Source organism: Aedes aegypti, chromosome 3 (assembly GCF_002204515.2).
Source record: "Aedes aegypti strain LVP_AGWG chromosome 3, AaegL5.0 Primary Assembly, whole genome shotgun sequence".
NCBI classification, from domain to species: domain Eukaryota; kingdom Metazoa; phylum Arthropoda; class Insecta; order Diptera; family Culicidae; genus Aedes; species Aedes aegypti.
Window position 1 is genome coordinate 70,952,282 of NC_035109.1, and position 22,862 is coordinate 70,975,143.

Genomic DNA, 22,862 nt, shown 5'->3' on the forward strand with positions numbered 1-22,862 from the left:
CTCTGCGACGGAAATGGGACCTATCTTCGCTTCGTTATCACGAGATACCCACTAGGCCAGCAGAACTTTACCAGTCACCAGTCAAACAGCGAACAAAAACGAAAACAGGGGATTTCGTTGAATGGCTCAGATTACCCTTCACGCGTTGAACGTTGTCTCTACGCTGCTGATATGGAGATGATATCGGTAGAAAAATGGGCAAAGTTTCTGCTTCAAAACAGCAAAAAGTTAAACCGTTCGCGGACCAGAGACTCAACAGAAGTAAACTTCCGATGGTTTCCGTGGCAATTGTGGCTTTCCTTGGAGCTCAACTTATTCTGTGGTAGGCTTAATGAGCAAAGCCGATATCATCGTATGCGCCATTCAAGGAATCGTCCTTTTTTCTTCGGGGAAGTAATTGAACTAGGACTGCGGATCTCTTATTGCTCTTCCACTAGCGCACGGCATTGACTCCGAAACCAATCGCAGCGCCTACGCATAAATCTCCCATATCCGGTCGATGAAAGACCATCTTATTACCCGCCATGGTGCCATTAGTTAGTCCATTAAACCCCGCCAGCGGAAATCAGAGCTATGCTCGGCTAATAAATGCCATAAATATGATAGGAAGTACCTAATGCTCCCTCGTAACGCCCGTCTGCGTTGAAAACCGTCATCGTGTTTGGTGCCGTCGTCGTCGATATTCCGCAGGAAACGGATCCGAATAAAAGACTACATTTATTTATACTTCCGCACAAGGAAGCGTTCTCTGTGTGTGCGTTGATCCCCTTGGCTGATCCTGTGAAAGTGGTGACAAAAAAAAAATAAGTCAGGGAAAATATACGAACGTCTGTCGGCAGGATATATGTTTGTCTGACGAAGTCATGTCGTCGATCCAATAACGGAAGAGGAATGTAATTGAAAGTGGTGCGTACTTTCGGGTGACAAACATTCAGTTTTTATGACAGGGCAACGCTAGTGCAATAAAGTAAGACGGCCCCAACAAAGCATTGTGCTTGACTGCCTGACGGCACTAACCACATGTCCACGAATCCTCTAACTTTAATGAATCGAACCGGCAGCTCATAGACGGGGTTGGTGGTTTAATAGCTATCACTTCTGTTTCATAAGCAGAATGTCATGGGTTAAACTCCAGGCCTTACACATATTTTGTAGTTGTATCTTTCACTTTCTTCTATTGCCCGCTCTTAATATATCACACTTAAACTATTCGTTCGTAGCAATTTCTAGAACCCAGAGATGGACAAGAAACGGTTTCCCTACGCTTCCACTCTTTCATCATGGTAGTTCCAGGGCTGTAGCGGATTTGGTGGGCCAGGCGCGAAAATCGTGGGTCAATATAATTCTGTCGCGATTTTCGCGGATTTACCAAATCATGCCAGGAAAATTAACAACAAATTATTTTGATACGAACAATTGTGCATTACAAAATGTATATTCAAAAATGTAAACTCTCGCCTCCTCATTGAGTGCTGTAAAGTGCTCTTTATAGTATAGTCACTAGGCGCCCAGTTTTGCTGTTATCAGTTTTTGCAGGTATTTATTTGCTTTCCTCCAATAGTTTGAAATATTTGGAATATTAAGGAAGCAGAATCCGTCATTGAATTGAGAATTTTTTAAAGCAGTGTTTCCGTTAAAAGTTAAGAATTTTACATGAAATGTGTTCACTATATTCAATTCTCCAACTGAAACACAGTGAACACAATTTCATAGAATAAGTTTTAGCTTTCAGGAGAACTGCTTTTGAAGTTCTATGATTTGACATGATTTGATCTAGATACAATATCGAAAAAAAATGTCTGTTTAACAATTTTGAATTCCACAATTCTCAATGTGCACAAACCGAGAGCTCATAATTTAAAAGTTAATAATGGCGGAGGCCACGTCCTTGTCATCGGGGAAGGGAAAGAATGTTAGTTAGACAACTATTGTTACTAGAAACCGAGTATACCTCTGCATCTCAGCCGGAAAGGTTATTGGGATGAATTACTCAATTGCTTGGAAGGATTGCTCAGATCTGGACCTAGAATATTGGGCATCTTGTATGGAACTTCTAAATAGTTTTAAATGTATAATCTATTGTACTGTATTACTGACGGACTAAGGAAATATTACCGTAATCCAGGGTAAATTGATCACTTGGCGAATTTGATCGGTACCAAAATGCAATAGCTTCCTAGGATGCTGGGTGTTTAGATCCTTATTTAGTATATAAGGAAATTAATTATTCTTAACCCTCTAACACCCAACGCCGCCTTTAGACGGGTATACTTTGGAATTTTGTATATATTTTCCTGACTCGAAAATCAAAATAATTTTGGGATTAAACTTTAAACTATAACGCGCATATGAGGAAAGTTTTTTATGACAGGCCACTTTGAGTTATGATGGAATGATGAGACACAGCCGATAGCCTTTCTCACCGCTCACTGATAACTCACTACTCACGATGAGTTCTCTTCCGCTGATTTCGTCTCACTGATTGTAGCTCACGTCTGATGGAGTGCTTCGTGAGGCCCAAGCAGGACGGTTCGGTTTTGTGTCGTCCGTTAGATTTTGCTCACAATTTCGCGCGTTTTCGTCGCCGGAGAATTTTTTTTTCCTGTTTGGAGCGCCTTGCTGGGTAGTGCTTCGTGGAGCCCAAGCAGGACAGTTCGGTTTTGCGTCGTCCGATAGATTTTGCTCACGGTTTCGCGCGTGTTTTCGTCGCCGGAGATTTTTTTTTTTTTCCCTGTTCTGGAGCGTCTTGCTGGGTAGGTATTTGGGAAGGTCCAAGCAAGACGGTTTGTTTTCGGAACGCCAAGAAGTTTTGCTGTCAGTGTCAGTTTTGTGTTCAGTCGAGAATGGATTACCAACTGGTGAGTTCGTTTCATGCTTATGATAACACATTTTTTCTTGAAAGCGTAACTTTTATGTAATATTAAAACAAACTTTGTATGGTTCGTCACTATAAGTGTCGGCATTATGCTATTTTCTTATACAATTTCAATATACATATATTTTTCTCTTTTTGACATTATTAAAAATTATCTTTTGAATTGTTCGACATTGTGAATGTTGACGTATTTTTTAAAACTTCTACCATATCGAGACAAAATGCACAGTAATACTCATATGTCATTTTCAAACAAACTATGTATGGTTCGTCACTACAAGTGTCGGCATTATTCCTGTTTCATATAATTTGAAATATATACATGTAATTTTCAGTTTTCGACATTAATAAAAACGTCTTTTGAATTGTTCGACATAATAGATGTTGACGTATTTTTTAAAGCTTCTACCAAAAACTTCTCGAGACAAAAATACAAAACTAGCTTTAAATATAAGTCGTATATTTCCCCCTTGTCCATGGATCGCATCACCGACCAGAGGTGACTCCCAGATCTTTTCCTCCCTCACTAATAAACACCCTTCCCGTGGTGATTGTGGAGATGCAGAGGTATTCTCGGTCTCTAGAAGCAACAATCATTACACCCTAACATTCCTTCCCCATCCCAACTGACTGTAAGGACTTGGCCGGCGCCGTTATTGATCAATAATATTAGATCTGCTAAAATTGCACTTCGAGAGTAAGCGGAAACTCCCATCCCTTATTCATTTGGATCGTAGTGCAATTCTTACCAGTTCCGATCAATCACGGAGTAGCAACCATTGACATGTACAGTCAGTCTATGCTATGCTATGCTATGCTATGTCTGATGATCAGAAAGAAAATGACCAATTCTTGGATATCCTAACAAAAGGCAATTGTGTACTTTGTTCCACGGCAGAAAAATCTATGGCGGTCACTATAATTGCAACGGTAGAAAGAACAAAAGATGGCCACTGCACGTTAAACAAAAGGAAAAAAATCACTTGATACCTTTGAATTTCACCAATAGAATATGCTATAATTTGTAATAATTTTTTTTTGAATTGTTTGAATAAAAATCGTATTTCAATGGTGCCTGTAATTCAAAATTATTGCTTTATCATTAACACACCATCTATGCTCAAGTTTTCTCAAGTGTCACTCTGCAAACTTTACACAAATCACACTAGAATTTTCTTTGCTACAAGAAATATTCCGTTTGATGATATTTAATCCAATTTACCTTCGTCGCCAGTTGTTAAATTCAGTTATTATTACTCAAATATAAATTTCTAATTCACTGTTTCGGATTTTCAAATAACTTTAAAAACTCGAATTTTCACTTTGGAGTCGCAGATCAATCTGATCTTATTTTATTACTCGAGTTCTCAATATTCACTCAATTCACTCAGTTGAAACGAACCATGATTTACGAAGGGTTTGTATTTAACACCGAACACGTTACACCTTTCAAATGTTCGAATGCGTGGACGCAACACTGATGAGCTGGTGAAATTTGGGGTCTTCCAGATCAAGTCAGGGCCCAAACTGCGAGAAATACTCCTTACGACGACTACTCGACCAGGAATGCCCGACGAAAGAATCGCTCCGTTCTCAAACGCAGTACAGATACGATGACGAATGCTACGGGTCCAGAGCGTACACATTGTCACAACGTGGTAAAATGATGATGATGTGTCAAAGCGCTTCTGAAAACAGCATTGCATTTGTTCGACGTGTAACTTCTGCTGCCAAACTATGCAACTATGAACCGGATGAAGAAATGGAAGCCGTAGTGAGAGTGATCACACAAAGGGCCTCTTACGCAAGAGTACGTGTGCTTGCTAATCGTAACTGGATGAAACAAGGCACCATGAAGGACCTTATCGATCAGATACGAGATCGGGAGATTGAGAAAGCCAACGAAGAGGAATTCCAAAGAGCTCAAGTCCGCAGAGAAGCACCCTTAGTGGCTGCGGTGTCCCACGAGAATCATGATGTTTACAGCCGACGACCAGCATTCGGGTCTTACGGAAGAGGTAGAGGATTTTCTCAAGCATTCCGGGGAGATGGAGTTGGAGGTAGAGGATTTTCAAGAGGAAACTATCGTCCCCAACTAAGTTCCAATTGCTGGAGGTGTGGAAGCATTTACCACCAAGCTTTGGACTGCTTTGCAATCAGAAAGGAGTGTCGAGTCTGCAGAAAATTTGGACACATTGCGCGGGTTTGTCCAACAAATCAACCGGGTTCGTCGCGAGAGCAGTGAAGACCCCTAAAGCGTCGTGCTGATGCAGAGGAGTCATCAGGAGAAAGGAAAGTTACCGCTATCGAGTGTGCAAAAATTGAGCCGAATGCGGATTTGCAGGTAACCGAAAACGATGAAAGTCTTGAGTAAATGATTTAAATTTGAATTATTGTTTCGGTAACTTGAAATGTTAGTTTTATATATTTTTATACTGAAATTAAAATTGAACTCAACATGAAAATTAAATGACAATAATAAATGAAATTAATTGTTGCGTGTTATTGCTGATTACAGAAAATGGAGCAACGTCTTCATGTCGAAGAACCAAAGCCTCAAGATGTGAATGAAGTTCAAACGCTATCTAAGACTGAAACAATTTCTGAGAAAGATGCAATAATTCAAGCAAAGGTTGCAGGAGTACAAGTTGATTTCTTGATAGATTCGGGTGCTCAAGTTAACACAATAACCAAAGCATCGTTCGAGAAGATTAAATCGGATGCAAGATCATCATCTCAAATCCTTAGCCTACAGTCCACCACAGACAGGCCACTGAAGGCTTATGGCATGAAAGATCGAATCAAAGTCATTGCAATTTTTCCGCTGAATTGTTCATCTCGCCTGATAGACCAGTAACTGTTGAGAAGTTTTATGTCGTGGATGAATTAAGAGCGCTTTAAGGATTCAATACTGCGATAAGGTATTCCGTCCTCGACATTGGTTTGGACGTACCAACACATCAGAATCAGAGGCAACCTATCCAGTTTGATGGCTACTGCGCACAAGTTGTTTCAGTCGCAGAATTTCCAAAGTTCATTTCGCAATGAAAAATCAAAGTATTGGTTGACTGGGGAGTTTCTAGACATTTTTGAAAATATGAATAGGTCTAATGTACATGTTTGTTTGAGACATGATTTAAGATTTCAGTGACAATTGAAAAAAAAAAATGTTTGTTTGGCGCGTATTGGTGCTTTCAGGCGCGGATTAAATTTCAGGAGTCGTGATTTTCGCGGATACGATTTTGAAGTTTTTGTAACAGCCCTGTAGTTCGCCTTTTCTTACGCCGGATACATAGGCAGTCTGTTAATCAAACAAACTGGACGAGTGAAACAAACAATCATGCTAAATCAAAATCTCTACAATAATTATCAATGGGATCACAACCAAATCACTTTTCAAATTGTCGGAACCACTTCAACGTTCAATCTGTTTTCATTTTTGCTTGATTCCCAAAAATGAGTCACAAAACGAATTTTCAAATGAACTACCCTCATCCCTCGTCTCCCTCTTAAACAAGACAACCCTTTCAGATGGACAGCAAAGTAAAAGTTACTTTCCGTGTAGTGCACTATTCGGCGAATTAAAATAACTGCGAACATTAGCACCCCCTCGTTTTTACGGTTGGCCAGAAGTTAGCCGCCAGTTCGCCATTTGGTTGGTAACTGTATCATCAACATCCGTACCCAAAATGTGTCCTGAGGGCTCATTCATATATTACATAAAGGAATGCTGTACCAATATGGATTAGATGTTGTAATGCCAGAAAGAAAGCTCTGCAGAGAATTCAAAATAAAATTTTGAAAACTATGCCGAAGCCGTTTTCCTGATATTAAGCTTGAAAAGCTTAAAAGCTTAAAATTTCAACTTTTCAGAAAAAAAATATAAAAACTTTGAAAAAATTACAATAATTTAAAATTTTCTAGTTTTTAAGGAAATTCTTATATTTTCTCATGTAAACATTTTTTTTCAGAGTTTTATATATATATTTTTTAAAGTTGAAATCTTATGCTTCAATTCTATAAAAAAGATTGAAAATCGGTTGAGGTGTTCAAGAGTTATGATTTTTTTTTTAAATACAAAATCTAATGCCCTGAGACCTACAGTGTGTGCCGATAAAAAATGAGTGATTTTTTATTTTCAAAAATATGTTAAAAATTTGAATTTGAAATTTGACAGTAAACGTAATATATTCTGAACTTTCAAAATATATACTTCCGTTATACGCATAATTGTCCCATGTTCCAAAATATGCAATCGAGAAAAACGCGTTTAAAGATTTTAACACATTTAGGCCTCGTATTGACCATTGTAACCGTTCGTAAAACTTAACTAGAGATTATTAGCAAACTCGGTGGCTTAAGCGCCACTCTCAATGAGAGACCACCAGTCGTGTTCAGATTTGCCCGACGTTTAGAGACTTTTTCTCTCTGGGAGAGTTTTGAACGGTTCTTGGTTAACAACACTAGAAAATCCAACGCAAGAATGACTTTTACTCATCCACAGCCTTAAAGTTTTAGGGAATTCAGAAGAGGATGCTTACTCAAAGGAGCTAATAAACGGAACGAAACGTAATGTAAGTTAGCGAATAGTTTTATTTAAGCATAGTTAATCGTAACGGAAAAAGTAACTAATCTTTTATTTTAGGACTCGAATTCACCATTCATTCGGATTGGACTAGCAAAAACCGTACGGAATGGAAAAGAGCAAACATGGCCATGTATATAAAGCTCTTCACGTACCTGCGCAGGATTTTGGCGTTGACTCGATGAAGGCTCGTAGACGGGAACCGAAATGTCGACTCCGCAGACTCGATGGGATGGCGACGATCGACCTCAGCGATGGCGGTAACGAGATGGCGACCACCGGCGTGTCCGTGCTGCAAATTGGCGGGCAGCGATGAATTGACCCGCGTGCAAAATGGCCGAAATAACGTTGCGGAGGGAGTGGCGGCTGGAACGGAAGCTTCCGATTTCGGATCTCGAGAGTGAGACGGCGATTTCGCCTATTAATACCCGGGACGATCCGCTCCTGCCAATAGAGGAACACGTACCCAGCGACCCGGCTTCGCGTACCTGTCCGCTAATCCGAGCGGGGAGTAATGTCGCCCTATCTTTGGGTTAGGATCGAGGTTCGCGGCGTGCAATTGGCGTCACGCTTCAACGAACTGAACTCTCGGAAATGGGTCCACCAGAGATAACGTAATGGGACCGTTACCTTCGGCAATTGGCGTCCGAAGGAGGAAAATTCGCTATAGAAGTGCTTTAGCGACTTTACTCACGCCTCCGTTTAACTACCTTTCAAGGCGGGCCTTTTGCACTGCACACGGGTCTGGACGGTGAACGGATTACCAAATTCTCGATGAACGGACCAAACTCACGTTTCGGCGGTGACGGATGCCGAATACCAACGGATAGAAATCCAACCGTACGGAAAAAGCGCAGAGCGCTGCATGTCCAACGCGAAATCACATTAGTTTTAAGTCTTCATGCTATTAATTAAATATAATTACCTTTTTCCGTGTAGAAACGTAATAAAATCTTTTGAACAGAAACGCGAGTAATTTACGGACCTCGGTCCTCTAAAAGATGAAAGAAATACCAAACGTTTAACACAACTTCTTGCACAAACTCACTCACTAACTTTTACCTTGAATTTAGAAAATCACTTCGAACTAAAATTCAACTTAAACTTCACTTTAACTGAGCGTATTAGAATACTTGATTCGCGCACTTCTGTACTCCAGCCAACTTCGTAGCGAAATGAACGAGTTGAAGAAATTCTTGCGCCAAGAAACTGCCTCTTCTAACCGTCCAACTATTCACACAATAAGCAACTATTATAGAAAATCGCGCCAACTGCTTTTGCATGGCGCTGGGTAGGTATGGCGACAAATCTGAATTACGCCTGTAGTCCGCCAAAATGTGTACATGGCGCTTTGCGAAGCTTTCATAATTCGTTATGGCAAACGCAATCCACATACGCTTACGCTACATGGATCGCTGCATTTTACGAACGCAAACAAAATATTTTTATTCAACGCTATAAAAACTAAAATCATTTTTTGTTTTATTTTTTTGTTTATTATTTATGTTTTTAAACTAAAAAAAAACGTAAAACGTTACACCATGTGTGTGGTAAATAAAATTAAAATCTTTACAATAGTATAAAGAATAACGTGTTCATTATACTCAAGAGTTTGTATTACAAGAATAAATTAAATTTAGCTACGAAATTCAAAGTAGGACTGTTATGCTTAGAAATTCGGGGTTTTTGGTGAGTTTCTACGCATAACAGTCCCACTGACAGTAGTAACCAATTATGTGCTAAGCATACTGCTGTAGATGACCGTTCTTTTGTATAGATTGTACCGAATGTAGAAGGCGTATATCCTCAAAACTATGTTAAGGCACCTAATAAAGGCTCAAGTGACATGTGCCAAACGGAGCCACGTGCGGAGAAGTGAAGAAATACGATTTTATAGTTTGGGATGGAAAGCAAATTTGTCCGTATGCGTGATATGACAAAATGTATGAGTCAGTGAAAAAAAAAAACTGGATGAGTAAGTTGGAGAGTTTATAAGATGTAAAATAAAACCTATATCGTCTCTTCCAGCTGTAGGCTTGACAGAAACTCATCTGAGAATTCAAGGTTATTCTGCGGAGTAAACATTTAACTTAAAATTCACGACACAAATCTTTACACGATTTCACATTGACACGATTTCATTTATTCTTCTTTTGACGTGATTTGCAAATTCATGAAGTTTGATATGTCACAAGATAGGTCTCAGAATCACCAATATAATGGCCACTTCCTCTGAAGAACAGGGTATCCAAAACAACCTGGCATGTTATCAAGCCATTCAAGAACGTTTGAATTACCCTTCTTTAGCATTGGTCTGGGAATTCATGAAGTTTGATGTTGCTAGTTTGCTTTTAGAACTGACAGCTTAGTGGTCTTTTCCCCCAGGGAACTGGGAATTCGGAACAATCCAACATATCGTCAAGTCATTCAAATACATTTGAACCACTATTAGACTTAATTTGCAAATTCATGAAAATCGATATGTCGCAAGTCAGGTTTCAGATTTGCCAATATAATGACCACTTCCACCAGTGAACCGGTATTCGGAACAACCCAGCATGTGGCCAAGTCATTCAAAAACGGTCGAAATATTTTTATGTAGACTTGGTTTGCTAAATCATGAAGTTGATTTGTCGCAAGCCATGGACTCGAAATTCAAGTGGTTACTGATTCTTCAAGTGCGATTACTTTTCAGTACTTCCCGTGATGAATCCAAAATTTGGTACATTTCTAATCGATGACCGCGGTTCCGAAACTAGAATAATTTTGTGAACGACTCTGAAAATTCAACTGAAATTCATTGAAAAACAGCTGGGAAATAATATTTTGATAATGAAAATTTCAATCAAATTTGGCGCCAGGCACGCATGAATGATGAATACATAATCATTATACAAACACATAAAACAGATTGTGTTCCACATGGGATGTAAAGCCAACGTAAGAAGATGTTCAAAACGATTTTCCCAAACACCAGCTAATTAAAACTGCCTACTGAATATTTTGTTCGAGATCAGCACATTCAATTGTATAGAGTGACAGTTATGCGTAGAAATGCAGTAGTGGGACAGTTATGCGTGGAAATTCACCAATGGGACAAACTGACTTGGCTTGCTTTTCATTGAGTTTCCGAAAAAAGTTAATATTTGGTAAGTGTTTTCTAAAACTATACGTAAAAATAAACTGTTTGATGACAAAAAGTCAAAATGCATTAAAAGTAACATGGGACAATTATGCGTATAGCGGCAGTATATGAGAACAGCAATAGTCCCTTTTGTCCCACGGCCTTCAAAACACGAAATAACGGAACTTTTTTATTTTTTCATGTAGGGTAAATATTCCCTTAGTTGTGGGTGTTCCTATAGTTACGGTAGTGCCGTTTTCACTGATTTTATCACTTTAGCTACAGCACCGACACTGCCAATCGACGTATTGGCTTGTTGATATATGGAATAGCTGAAAAGAGCGTTCAAATTGCATTAGAACTGATGAAATATCACTAAATTTGCTAAAACTTTTCTTACTTGTACCAATAGTTGCGGTAATGTGTTCCTATAGTGGATATATACGCAAATATACCGCAACTAAAGGAACAGTGTTCCAATAGTGGAGGTATTATTTTTCACTGACATGCCGTGGGTTACTGCGATGAAATCATTTTTCTCATTAAATCAATGGCCGTTACTTCCCGTTACAACAATAACATCTACATTAATTGCGCTTCTTGTATTAAGGCGGTTATATGAAGTTCAATCGTGCTAAGTACCTCCACTATTGGTACATCTACCCTAAACAACAATTTTTGAGAAATTTTATATTATTCTTGAAAAGACAAAATTTTAAACTTTCATTCCGTCCAAGAAAATTGAAAATCGATCAAGCGGTTCAAAAGTTATAACTTTTTAAAAAATAAAAAAAATTGCGTAATCGCGATTTTTCTGGTCACCCTATTTTGGAAATGGTCACCCTAATCAAAAAATCCAAAAACACGTGTATCCTTATTTCGCAAATTTTCTCGGAATTCGGTGATCTACTAGATCGGTTTTCATGAAATGGCTGTATAAAAATATGGTTATAAGGTACAGTGGGGGAAGTGTATCAGTGGGGTAAGTGGATCATTCGTCAATATTAAGCATTAATACTTGAATATGTTGAATGTTTTCGCACCGTTGCTTCGTTTTAGGTTATATTCTTACGCCCACACTGATACTATTGCAAAACTAGTACTGCACGTACACTAACACAAGCAAACTTGTTAGCTTCAAAAATTAATTATTCTGAAAATTGTTTTCCATCAATCAAAAATCCACTGTATCTCTGTCTAAGGTCGAATAATATTAGTTTTTTCGACACGTGGTGAGCATTTCAGTTCTAATTGAATGATTCACAATGAAAAATATGTGATTTTTATAAATAAATACAGATTAATTCTACATGGTACACTTGCCCCTACTTTTTAATGGGGTGGGGTAAGTGGATCAAGTATTATTATTATTTATTGGCAGACTGCTTACGATAATTTTTAAAAGTTTTAGTATCCGCAAATGTTGTTTTCCCTTAACTTTATTCATCCCCAGCTTAAGTTTGTCAAATTGTCCAAAGAAAATTTGAATTAATCCACCTAAAAATTTTTTAACCTTTCTGATATATAAAAATAATAATTTTAAAATTTACACGAAACTTTCCGTCGTTTATCTAAACTGAGTTGTAGAAGAGCGAAATATACAAATTTTCCAATTGAAAGCATATAATCGTACCTTATTTGACCACATAAATTGTCCTAGACAGATGATACAAATTTATTTATAAATGTAATCAAAGGATTTCAGTTTGTTATTCAAAAGTAAATGTAACTAATATTTTTAAACTACGAGTGCTTTTATAAAACATCGTTAGGAATAATCCTACCATACTTGTTTATAACTTATGTCTATAAATGGATGAATTTTCTTCAAATTATTCTAGCTACAATATATTTTTTGTTCGAATTAGTGGGAATCAATGTATAAAATATGTATATACATACAGTCGCCTCTCCACCTCTCGATATCGAAGGGACCATCGAGATAGGGAGAGATCGAGACAAAGAACAATTTTTTAACGAATACTAGATTGAAAATCACTCCGTTGCCAGGAAAATCAAAAACAAACAGATGTCATTTCGTCTTCGCAAATTGTTTTGAATCTCTAAAATCTAGTCTAGTAACCTTTGATAATGGGCAAATCGACATACGGAGAGAAAGTTGGGAACGAAAATCACATCGAGATAGGGAGATATCGAGATAAGGAGGATATCGAGATATGGAGAGTAAAAATGTATGCAGAATGAAGGGACCGAAAAAAACATCGACATAGGGAGAGATATCGAGATGTAGAACATCGAGATGTGGAGAGTCGACTGTATATCTTGATTAAATAAAGATACTTTTAAATTTCAAAGTATGAAAATGTAACACTACTAGCACTAATTACAAGATCAATAGTAATATCATTCGTACTATACATAATTACACCACATTTGTTTTGAGAACAAAAGTTTTTTTATTGGTGATCCACTTACCCCACCATGGTGGGGCAAGTGGATCATTTGGCGCAAATTTTCAAGTCCCTCGTACTCAATACATAACAATCAGAAAAATCGAAATAAATGACGATTTGAAGAATATTAGTCCTTCATTTGTTATCCACAGAAAAAAGTTTGAATTGCATTATTCACGTTAGCTGTACAAAACAATGAAGTTGACTTTTGATTTTTCTGTATCCACTTACCCCACGGTACCTTAACTGAAATGATCCTAATAAGTATAAAAAATCCAGTTCCCTTATAAAAAAAAGTCCGTTTTTTCATTATCATGTATTTTCAGGTGCTAACGTAATTACTGAACAATCCCTAAACGAAAATCACCTCACTTATTGCTCCGCCCGCTACTGACGAGTCTTCTCCGCGTACATTTCGTCGGTAGTTGAGTGAAACATATTCTAACCGTCAATCCAGTCGACAGCGCCAGTGCCGGAAAAATGTCCCCAAATCAGTTGCCGGTTAGTGCGAGTGAAGAATTATGACATTCCATTTGACACTGGCCAGACGGAGGTCGTTTTAGGCGTACAGAGGTTTTTTTTTGTTGCTTCGTCGTTTTAAATCATAGAGTAGTACTTTTTTGCGTACGGAGCTCCACATGTGGCGTGGGTGATTTGTTTACGAGCGTTTCGAGTGCCCGAGAGTAAAAGGCAGAAAAGGACGACGACAATAGGGTACCATGGGGCAAAAGTTTGAGAGGGGAAACAGATTCTTTCATAGATTACTAGCTCTAATTAGGTTACTTGCTCACATTAGGGGTCTCGAGAAGAAGAAAAATCAGAGGGGATTGTGTACAAGACACGACCGCATGACGTTAACTACGCCAATTGATTTTCTGAATTTGAATTTTAGTCGATTGTCATAGTTGCAGCCTTCCTATAGTTCGAAATCTAACATCATATCATGACGGTCATAATAATTTAGATTTTCAATTGACATCCAGTATATTGACAAAAATTATCCAGCATACAAAAAAAAACTTTTTCAAACTTCCCTTTTCTAACCTACGTCCAAAACTGGTAAACCACTCATAATGTATATTGCAAAACTAAATTATCTCAAATTTATGCATAAAAACTGAAAAACAAAAATATCAAAAAACATACTCCGGATAATCGATTAATCGGGTCACTGGATAATCGAGTCTCCAAATAATCGAGTCTGACCTGTATTGGCGTTCACTTGTGAAATTAAATACTGTTGTGTGCCACAATAGCTTATCTGTGCGTCATTTTTTTCGAAATCATGCCCTACATAACGTTGCTTACATTACGCAGAGCAATTATATCTTTACCACTTGTACCTAGATTGAACAATAATGCCCATACAACCATTTCAAATATGATATCCAGATTGGATATTGGAAGGTTGCTTGTATTCTTCCACCGGAAAACGGGAAGCAATCGGTTGTACTTTCCATTGATGAGCAATCTGTTGCAATAATAGAAAATCAAAGAAACAAGATACATTACACACTTTCGAATATTTATGTAAAAATTTATACACTGTAAAAACCACAAATTGATTATAAACCTTCTTACTACAATGTATTCAAACATTGAACGAATTGAATAAAACGCATGCTGAAATGAAAATCCTTGCCTTCAACTCAATCTATCTCACTTTTTGTAGAATCTATATGGAACCAACAAATATTTTGGAATATTTTATATATCACTGCAATCAAATTCACGCACCTACTAAATCACTACAATTGAGTTTATTTCTTGTTGAATATCAATAATTTATCATTTAATTAATTAGTTACATGTTACATTAATTGCGGAACGTGTCACACCTGAGCCAAAGTTCTGATGCCTGGTATGAAACTACCGTCGTCGAACACAGAACCAAATTCATCCAAAATGATCGGCCCGTGGCAAGGGAAAAAAAAAGTGACGCTTGTTGTTTGTGTGATCAATTTTGGCTTACGAGAAAAAACGCTGCAAGAGACAACTGAAAAAAAAAATACTTTGCTCTTCGAGGTTTGTCTGGGCAGAACATGTGATTAAAACAAAATGAAATCAGTTTCCTCATTGTGTCAAAGAATTTTAGAAAATTTAGTTCTATAGCACTAAAAAGAAGGCTTTTGCAGTAAATAACTATGACGAAACTGTAATTGAAAAATTGTCATTGAGATATATGGTTTTGCCATCATCAAAACGTGATTGACAAAAAAACATATTGAGATTTCTTACGCGCCGTACAAATTATGTTAAAATTTAATACGAAAATTCTAATTATTTTGATAATTTAATATCAAAATTGTCTAACCTAACTATTGGAGCCCCTTAATTGTTATAAAACACTGAAAAAAAAACGAAATAAAAACTGATGTCGAATTGTTACTTGTGTGATGTAATTCCTGCAAGGTTTCTGATGAAATCTTGAAAGGTTTTCAGTAGATGTATCTGGGATAATATGCACCTCCGGGGCAAAACGGGTTTCCCCGAATGCCAGGTCCCCGAATGCCAGTTACCCGAATACCCAGTTTCTCCGAATAACCAATTTCCCCGAAATGTTTTTGGTATTTCTAATAGCTAAACCCTTACATATTTCAATTGGTGAATGCACCGCTCATCGGGTATGCACCCTTCTTATTGGCGGTTCTTTGGGGTTTCATCGTCATCGTCATGTTTGGAAATAATAATAAAAAAAAAATGAGAAATCTCCTTCTTTGGAATGCTTTTCGTGAATCTATGACATTTAGTCGAATAGATATTAGGTCGAAAAAGTTAAATTTCAATAAAAAGTATATGACATTTGGTCGAACCAACATTTCGTCGGTATATCCTGAACACAAAATATTATCTTAAATTTCACTATCGTCGAGAGCAACTTTGTAGTTAATACAGAGGCGCTCGTGAGGAATTTGAATACATACACTGTATAATCTACTTTTATAAAAGCTTATTTGAATCACCATCGAAATCCTAGATAATTTCATAACATTGAATCACAAACAATTATATGAATAAAGATAAGAAATAGGACTATATTAAGCGTCCAATTTTTTCATTCTACCACAGTTGTTAATTCAGATTATTGCTTTGAATAATCCCACCAACGCACAGTGGTACCGCCCATAGGTCATAAAACGAAAAACATAATGTCTTGTTTGTCACTTCTGTACCTTTGGTTGGAACAATTATGGTCTCAAGAATGTTAAAACATAAATATTATAGGCGTTCCTTTATGATATTCATAGCAGGACTTTGATTGACTGCGAGTATTTGTAATGTATTAAAAATACGTTAAAAACTAAGTAATTTCAGCACTTTGTTAATTGTCTTTGCAAACCAGAATCAATTGATTTTTCAATCAATTTAGATTGCAGAATCTTAGTACAGATGTATATTTATCACTTCCGAAACATTTTAGAGTGTTATTTGTCATCTAGAAGTCAGTATTGATCTGAGGTGTGAGGATAGCAATATACTCACTTCGTAACTACATAACCTTAATTAAAATACGTTTTTAAATATGTTCTTAATCACATTTAATCAAACGTATGCCACCAAATGATCATATTTGAGTAGGAAAATGAACCTGTGAAGGTTCTAGCCGCAAATATTTTCAAATAAGTTAGCAGCGTGCCTTCAAAGTTGTTAGTTTTTACTAATAATGGCGATGATAGAAATATTCAAAGAATTTATTTCATACCAATATATTTGTAGCTAACTGGAATGAATAAACAAAATAATAAAATTTTCACTACTTATACTTCAATTCTATATGAATGCACTTGCAACATTGTATGTGGATTTTATAAGTAATTGTAATGAGGGCGCTGAGACAATCCAATTAAATTAGTAATGGTACAACAGCCATTCTAATGTATATCAAATGATTTCACAAAGTGTGAGAGGAACGACAAGAAAATGTTCTTGTATTAATTTTGAGTATCAAAACAAGATATTCAACAATATTTCAGTATTTATACATCCAGCACTAAAAAAAATAAAATTGTGAGAATAACAAAAATATTTAGAAGCAATTCATTAGTTATTTCTTAGTTGTAAGGTTCTAAGTTGAAACATAAGGTTGATTACATGAAGTGACATGTTCATCATTTAGTTTTGGTAGAGGTTTGATGTTGAATTGGCATTATCAATTAATAAGTATTTCAAGTATTTATTTGGTATGCACATTTTCGGCACTTAGAAAAGTGTTCAATAGCTTTTTTGATCCACATGCCAAAAGTAGGTTCATGAGCATGTGGAGAAACTCTGAGCAAGGAATCTTCTCAAGTTATATAATAATAATCCTGTTTTATTGAATTTAATGCAAAGATTTCATTATGCTTTTCAATAAAATATCAAATACTTCAGCTAATCTTCGACTCAGAAAGAGAGATAATTGCAAAGTCAGTTTTATGGGCATATAATTATTCATATGACAGAGCCTTCGCAATATGATCTCCGCATCCTAATCCGAATTTTTGAAGTGATATCGATGACGACATCAACCTCAACGAAGTTTTAACAGTAAAAAATAATTACTTTGTCAATTTATGATGGTATTTGCCATCGGATATTGAGTAAAATTATTTATGACCGCTTCGTAGAACAAATGGAACCACTGTGCAACGTCGCAAAACGTACAAACAATAATCAATGCATATGTATCAAAAAGCTGTCTCTATTATCTAGAATAAACTTTTGATCAAATGTTATAGGTATTCAAAACATTGCATTGTGAAAAAGTTGAATTTCGGCCATATGTCCATTTTATCAAATGTTTTTTTATAGATCATTTCAAAATAAGCTTTCGGAAACATCTCACTCGACCAAACGTAAATCGAATAAAATTCGTTCGGCGGAATGCTCTAAAGATTTTCGACCACATGTCTAATCGACAAAATGTACTTCCACCATAGGTCATTCAAACATACGTCCTTCGACTGTTTACGTCGGTTAAAAATGCTAACAGTTGGCGCCAGCGGCAAAACGTACAGACAATAACCTTTCGAAGAATATATGACATTTGGTTGAAGGACGTTTCGTCAAAATAACATTCGATCGAACGGTAATTTCGTCGAATGGACATTTGGTCGAAAGGGCATTTGAATAGGAATTTTAAAGATTATTTTACAGAGTGACATTTTGTCGTTAATACACAGTGATTGCGTCACTTGCGTTTTATACGTTTCTTGCTATTATTTTTCTCATTCATGCTGATTCTGCGATTTGGATGAAACACAACTAGCTGACAAGAATGACTAGAATAATGTATTCTAGACAGTAGTACATATATAGTAGTACATATACTAAAGTGGTCAGATGTTTACTGGAAAAAATCGCTTTGTCAGATTTTATGCCCAAAGAAACCCTGCCAATATAAGATGTGTTATTTACATTAATTTTAAATCTAAAGTGTGTACTAAATGCAAAGTTGATAGAAATAGGAAAATGAAAACATTGTTAATATATAATTGTCATTTAGATAGATTCGTTGTTGACTTCTGATGAAAAATAAGCTTAAAATAGATTCGATGTTCATCCTTTGTGCAGCAATTTTGGTTCAAATGACGTGTAATGGAACGGATATTTGGTCGAAAGCTTATTTTGAAATGATTCATTGAAAGATTATTTGGAAAAATTGATTGTTGTTTTCTTAATTTTTTTACATGTTCTGAAATATTTAACTCTAGTAAATTTATTATTCTTTTAAGGTGAAGATAAATCGAAGCCAAAGCTCAAATTTTCAAGAGCACGGATCTGGAGAACCGAACATCCTTTCAAGCTGAAAACTTAATCGATTGGTCACTAGCTGGTGGTGACCAATCGATTAAGTTTTCAGCTCAAACGGAGGTTTGGTTCTCCAGATCCGTGCTCTTGAAAATTTGAACTTTGGCTTCGATTCATCTTCACCTTAAAATATCATCATTAATTGAAAAAAACTGCTAAACTAATAATTTTATTACTCAACAGAGTGAACATGATGATTATTTGAATTTATAATTCTTTTGAAATGTCATTGTTCTTCGAAATGAACTTCATCTGATGGAACCATTCGGAAAGAGTACTCAAGATCTTTCTTTGAATTCCGGGTCTTCAGCTTACGGACGAGGGTAAGGTTTTTTAATGCGGAAATCAGACTTCAAACGGCAGCCAAAAATTGGCTTAAGGAAAACCTATATGACAAAGTGAATGTTAAGAGTCGGTAAATCTACTCATGGCCAATAGTCTTTTTGTGACTTCCTGCTTAATAACATTCCTCAAGCAAATAAATGACTTTGATGAAGGTGTTGATGACCTTGGGAGAATAACATAGTTTGGTGTAGAAACTTTGAATAATTGAACAAGAAAATTGTGCTTATTCTATGTATCGGGTAAGGGAAGACGAGTTGACTGAGGTGACAAAAGTCTGCTTACTTCTTTTCAAGATCAGCTTATCTCGACTCGTAGAACATGCCTAAAAAACAGCAGCATGAGACGTCAAAGCGAAAGAGGTTGATCAATTTGTTGAGAGAGTAGGGTCGATTTAAATGAATAACAAAATTTTACTAACTGCATATAGATTGGTATAGGTAAAATGTAATTATTCAATCACTCTGTGTATTCGCGACAAAATACTACCCTCGACGATAATGGGACTAAACGCAAAACTTTGTTTGCGCTCTAAGTATTTAGATTTCACCACACCGGTTCGACCAAATGTCATATGATTAAAGTTGCGACAAAATGTGTGTTTAATCAAACGTTTTTTCTCTAATTATCGCTCTTGCTAGATTCTGGATGATAATCGCCCAAGTAACAATCTCAGTGCTTTTTGATCTAAGATGTCATTTATGGAGGTTTTATTAGAGATGTATTCATTCCTAACAGATTTAATAAAGCATTTCAAAGTGCCAAACGTTCTTTTCCGTAAAACCCACTTTAAAATGCTTTGTAGAGCTCCCGTTAAAACTTATTTGCTGGCCACATTTGTTGATAAAAAATTGTATTTTGAAGGAGCTGTGTAGTGTCTATTAAAACCTATACTTAAAACCCCATCTTGCTTGTCTTGTCAAGGCATAGGGAAAACTTCTAAGACTACACTAAGGGGTCATGCACAAATTACGTCACGCTCCAAGGGGGGGGGGGTTGAGCCAAGCGTGACAAGCCTTACAAAATTGTCGAAGGACTCATACAAAAAGTGGACAAAGAGGGAGCGGGAAGGGGGGGAGTCGAAAAAGTTGAAATTTAGCGTGACATAATTTGTGTACCATCCCTAAGTCATGTTAAGGCCTTCTTAAATCTCAACTGTCTGTTGCATGTTATTGGAATGCAGTCTGCGTGTGGTTATCGATATCATTATGTACATAGTGATAATCATGTAGTGAATTATGGACTCATCAGAACGCAAACATAGAAATGACAAACATTCCTCTTGAAGAATTAACAGACTACCGTATAAAGCAAATTTTTCCCACGCTTGCCTGAACTTCCCGTTCTAGTTGGACAACTGTGCTGCACACAACAGCTGAGATACACGAAAAAAGCTTTCATTTTTCAGACACTTATCACTTACCGTTTTCTGCATCAGTACAACCGATCAAGCACGACGGGCTTCATTATAACAATCCAGTCCAATAAAACAGTTAGATACATAACGGCACAAATTTAATAAAATGAATTGCATCACAAAACTGAATCTTCCGATTTGTTTACCTTTTTGACAGCACCAGCTTTCCTGAGTGCATTAAGTTTAAGTCAAGGCTCCCAAAAAACCTATTTGTCTTAGTGCAGAACAAATATTCTGATTTAGGAATATTTTAGCCAGTGAGGGGTTTGCGCACGGGTTCTTAAGATCAAAAGCGTTTATGAATGATTATATTGTTCAAAAAAATCACCAATTGATCATAAACTATCCCAGACAAGACCAGCAAGATTTAACCGGATGGAATCCATTTTTAATGTCGCCGTTTCGAATTGATAATTACAATATGCGTGGGAAATTTCAATTTATGATTGAGATGAGCATGAAATTATTATGAAAATGGAATGGAGTAAAATATTAGATAGCCAATAATGATGTCGTAAATGTGGCGCGTTGCTATAAATCAAAAAATTTTATGTCATTCCACCAGTAAATTTTTATTGGCCGGAATTTCACGCGATCGTAAGGAAATTTTCTGCCACGCAAAAAATTATTATTTTAATTGATTATCATGAGTCGGTTTAATAATTTTGCTGGAAATATCGAACACTCCACGACGGTACAAACTTTTGGCCCCATCTTACCCTACGGTTAGAAGCTAGCTACGAACATTCCTAACGGATATATATGGGCGGAAACACCTTTCGGAAGCGGCCACTACCGGTCCGGGATTAAATACGAGGAGAGAGCGCGTTTACACCTGCTGGCGAGTGGTGAGTATTTTTTGCTTGCTCGACTTTGCCACGGGACCCACATTAGAATAAATCTCACTTTCGGCGAATGAGAATTAACGTTTTGCTGCGACAACTTTTTAACCCTCCGAGGGTGCCTTGGAGGGATCTTGATGAGTGACATTATGTCATGGAAATTTGCTACACGATATCCACATCAGACGGTGCGACCAGCAGGGTGGACTTTAAACCCCCCTGCCCAGTCGCAACAGTTTCGATCTGAAGTACAATTGACGTCGCCGTTGATTGCATCGGTAGGTAATTGACTGATAAAGATTTGTTACACGGGTCACCGTGTGCCAACCCCCGGAGAGTGCGGGACGCTAATTGAAATCCGCTCGACCGTGAACAATCGATGGTTCTTGAAGTAAGATTGAATCTGAGCCAATCCCGAGACGGTTCACTATGGGCCAGAAATCGGAATTTTGCTAAAAAATTCCATACACTTTTACCACAAACCATTGTTTCGTGGAACAGATGAAAAATTAAGTTTCTTTTTTCGTTTAAACAAATACAAACAATAACAATAACCTTTGTTTTAAATAATTGGAACTTTTTTTTAATGTAATTCATTTGACGAAAAAGTTTTTCCGGATTTTTGTCGCATAATTTCGCTTGATGGCCCATAATGCGGTTGACGGGTGAATCGATTAGACTTTGATTGAAATTGACCGACCGTCCATCGACCCGTCACCATCGTCCTACGGTAGTGTTCACGGGAGAGGGCTCTTGTTATCCCGCCTTGAGCTACGTCTTGTTGATCGTCAGCCACCCACTGCGACACTCCCACCACCCAGCTACTACACTTAATTAAGCAGATGAAACTGCTTACCTATTCATATTGAATGGTGGCACATAATTACCGCCCTGGCGTTGCTGGGTGTTTCAGTCACGCTCGCACGCACGGAATCACGTATAGGTAGGTACAGTCCAGTGCAAAAGTTTGGGGTCAGCCTCCATTAACGTGCAAAAGTGTATTGACACATATATTGAGATGTCGGTAATCCAGTCGCCATGGTTTTTAAATTAATTAACTCATGACGCGTGTTAAAGATGAATACATAATCTCATCATGAGTGAAAATATGAAAAAAAAAAACACACGCTCAGGAGGGATTCGAACCCACGACTCTTGTATGCTAGACGAGTGCTTTACCAACCAAGCTTGCGAGCCACTTGGTGACCCAATAGCTTAGAAGCTTACAAGTTCCGAATTCAAATCCCAGTTCACACATACCCTTTTCATAACCCACATCCATCCAACTCATGTAAATATACGCACGCAGAGGTAGAGCGATTTATTTAGTGTTAAACCTGTTTGCCTATCATACAATACAAAAGCGTTTTTATTTTTTTTAGATTTATCCGCCAAATTTTTGCAAATGCTCTTAAAAGAATATGAGATTACGGTTTCAATTGATTTAGAAATTTGTTTGAACCAATGCTGAAG